The sequence below is a fragment of the Notamacropus eugenii genome, chromosome 4, assembly GCF_028372415.1.
Source record: "Notamacropus eugenii isolate mMacEug1 chromosome 4, mMacEug1.pri_v2, whole genome shotgun sequence".
NCBI lineage: Eukaryota > Metazoa > Chordata > Mammalia > Diprotodontia > Macropodidae > Notamacropus > Notamacropus eugenii.
The window spans coordinates 113762799-113766711 of record NC_092875.1 but is presented as its reverse complement, the minus strand read 5'-3'; positions in this window follow the sequence as shown (position 1 = coordinate 113766711).

Genomic DNA, 3913 nt, shown 5'->3' with positions numbered 1-3913 from the left:
ATGTGATTTAAATGATCCTAATGATTAGTAAAATGGGCTGTCTCCAGAAGTAACAGGCTCACATTTACTACAAATCTTCAATGACTGGATGAACCCTTGTTGAGTATCATAAAAGCAAGGAATGTAAAAATATAGAAAGCAAGTAAATAGGGCATTAAAGATGGAATGGACCTTAGGGAATCACTGAGTACAACTTTATTTTCCAGATCAGTAGGGTTCAGCAAATGAAATGATTCACTTGATATCACATCTGCTGAATATAATTCAATGACTTCTTCTTTCCTTCCTTCCTTCCTTCCTTCTTTTCTTCTTGCCTTCCTTTTTTCTCCTTTCTGTCTCTCTGTTTTTTCTTCTTTCTCTTTCATCTTCTTTCTTTCTTTTCTCAACAACTTACTTTTGCTGCTTTGCTCTGAATGTCTATCACAAGAGTGTTTGAGGGATAAGTGAAACTAGACCAAGCCTCTCTAGTTTCCATTAAAAGCTGCCACTGAATGAAAGCATCAGCTGCACCAGATTGGGCAAGCTAAGCTTGTCATCTTTAGCCCAGTGAATCCAAACCTGCCAAGAAGTACACCCCATGAATAGTGGTGACTCAGCTCCAACAGGTGCCTGATGGCTGAGCCAACCTCACAGCCTGTTCCATTGGACTGAAGCAACAGTACATTCCTGAAGGGATGCAAATGACCAGCAATGAATGAGAGCTCTGTATATCCTCACAAAATGGCAGAAGTTGGGGGAAGGGAGTGGGTAGGTGGAAGGAAAGAGTGTGAAAGGCGATCATAGATATATCTAGGCATAGCCCCAATGTCCCAAAAGATTAGCCAGTCAAAGCTAAATGCAGGTTTTCTCCTACTAGGGTCAAGTCATGTGATTCATTACTTATATAGGATTCCCAAACCTAGTCATGATCTCAGCAAAAGTAATCATTTGGATTTGTCTAGTGCTGTTAATTAAAAAAATAATACATTTCCAAATTTTATGATTACATTTTGTTGTCATGAAGATAGGAATCAGTAATATCCTTTCCATTTTATAGATGAGGAAACTGAGGCCCTTAAGGGCTAATTTGTGGGCTAATTCCCCACATGCCAAACAAAGCTGAACTAAGACCCCCAGATCTCCAAACTATAGTTTGGAGACCATCCAAACAGTCCAAACTTTAGGCTGTTTCTAATATGTAATTCTGTTCATGAATATTTAATTTATTTATAACTCCCATGTTATTCAGAGTGCAGTTTCAGATATTAAGTGGTAAGTAGCACTAAAAGACAATTAATTTAATAGGCAGTTTGTTGTCCTCAACATAGTTCAGGGATTGATTAGATGAGAGGAAATGAAAGAGGTGCCCAGTGGCTTAGTGAACAACTTGCTTATTTCCAATGGGGTGGGCACCTCAGAAATCAACTTACCAATTTGGTAACCTGAGAATTTATAAGCCCTGTTCTGTGGGAACTGTCAAACCCTGGAGCACTATGAGCATTCAAATTTCCATAATTTGGCTCATGCTATTAACATTATGAGAAGGTACATCCCCCATCCTAAATTCTACTCTTCCTTAAAGACTCTTCGCACTCATCAAACTGCTCCTTCCTTTCATACTGTGAGATCTCCTATCAGACTGTGAACTGCTTGAGAGCAAAGATTGTCCTTTTCCTTTCTTTAGATCTCCAGTGCTAAACACAGTGCGTGGTACATAGCTGGAGCTTAATAGATGTTCATTGATTGACTGATAGAGCTTTGGGAGACTTGGACAGTCTGGAGACCAAATCTGGCATAAGCTACTTATGAGTTCTATGACCTGGGTGGGCCACTTGACATTTCTTAGCTTCAGTTCATACTTTATTGATATTGTTTATTATTTATTGATATTGGTATTGTTATTTATTGATATTGTTATTAAAGAATACCATGATGATAAATAAGATAATTAGGATGATGACTATGATGAAAAGATGGTAATGACAGATCTGGAAGGATCCTTAAAAATCATCCAGTTTCATTCTCTCATTTTAAAATTAGATATTACCTTTCACACATTCTGTCTCTTTTCTGGTGCCATCACCAGACCCAGTATTCACTGGGAGAAAAATGTGATCACTTTATTTCATGCTATAGCAAGATGATTTTTAGCAGCATCTCTTAAAAAACTGGAAGGTGAATAGAATTCTATTTCTTTCTGCCTTCTGATACCGATATAGTGATCACTCAATTGCTGTTTATTTAACACATTATAAACTGAGCATAGTACTCAGTAACAGAGCTTTTCAAGGTTCTTTTAAATTTATTGATACTTAATAATTACTAACATTTATGTAGGACCTACTATGTATGTGTCAGACCTTGTGCCAAGCCCTGTACAATTATTATTTCATTTGATCTTCACAACTTTGGGAGGTATTTCTATTATGTTCATTTTCCAGATGATGAAACTGAGTCAGAAAGAGATTGAGCAACTTATCCAGGGTTCCAGCGCTAGAAATGTCTGAGCCTGCATTTTAATGCAGACCTTCCTTACTCCAGGCTTGGCACTCTATCCACTGTATCACATAACTGCCCCATTCAATTCTCACAATTCTGAAATAAGATCTACAATTATTCTTTTTTTCTCTTATTTTGCAAATGAGGAAACCAAGGCTGAGGAAAATTAAGTTGCTACCCAAGCTCACACAGACAGTTTCCAAAGTCACATTAAAAAAAAAAAAAGATCCACAGAATCTACTCTGTAATACCTACTGTAGTGCACAATGCCACTTATTTTTTTCACATGCTTCATCCTTTGAGACTCCATCCAATAAAGAGAATTTATTAGAAATAAGCAATGGTGCCTGAGCTGGATGTTATATTTCTTTCAAAATAATGTATTTCAAAAAATTTTATTGAACTTTTAACACTACTAAAATTTCTTCCAGTATTCCACACCCTTGGCACTTTCAGAGAGCCATCCCATGCAATAGAAAATATTTTTAAAAAGAAAGAAAAGAATATAAAAATAAGCAAAATCTATCAATATATTGGATACATTTGAAAAAAGTATATGATGTAGCACTCCCATAAATCTACCTCTGCAAAGACAAGGGGTGAAAGTCTTTTCATATCTCTTCTTTGGGGGCTATCATCTTTGTAATTTTGCAATATTCACTTTTTATTGTTTTCTGGCCAGTCTTCCAGATTGTGTAATTATAGTCATTGGGTACATATTTTTATTTATTCCACTTACTTCATACTGCATCAGAGTGTATAAATCTTTCCATTGTTCTCTATATTCCTTATATTCATCCTTCTTACAGCACAATAATATTCCAGTATGTTGATATATCAAAATTTGTTTAACTCAATTAATTGACATCTGTTTTGTTTCCAATTCTTTGCTTTCACAAAAAGTACTTCTATAAATATTTAGGTACATGTAGAAACTTTCTTCTTATCAATAACCTGCTTTGGATATAAGCCTGGCAGTAGGTCAAATTATATGTACATTTCTGACACTTTATTTTCATGATTCCAAGTTGGTGTCCAAAATAATTATACTAATTCATAGCTCCATTGACAATATACTTGTGTGACTATCTTCCCACAACCCATCAAACTTTAATTACTATTATCTTTTGTAATCTTTGACAATTTGCTGGATGTCAGATAAAACCTCAGGGTTGTTTTGATTTCTCTTATAACTTGTGATCAGGAACACTTGTTCCTATGGTTGTTAATAGCTTGCAGTTCTTCTGAGAAATTAATTCTTATCTTTTGTGGGTAATATACTTTTTGTCAGTGCTGGTAACATCACTGTCTCATTGCAAAGATCATTGAGTTCCTCTTTAGAAAAGTGTTATTTTCATGTTAATGTAAGAGAATAGCACAGAATCTCAGTAAAGGGAAAGATCTAAGAGGACATCTTCATAAATTGATATCTAAA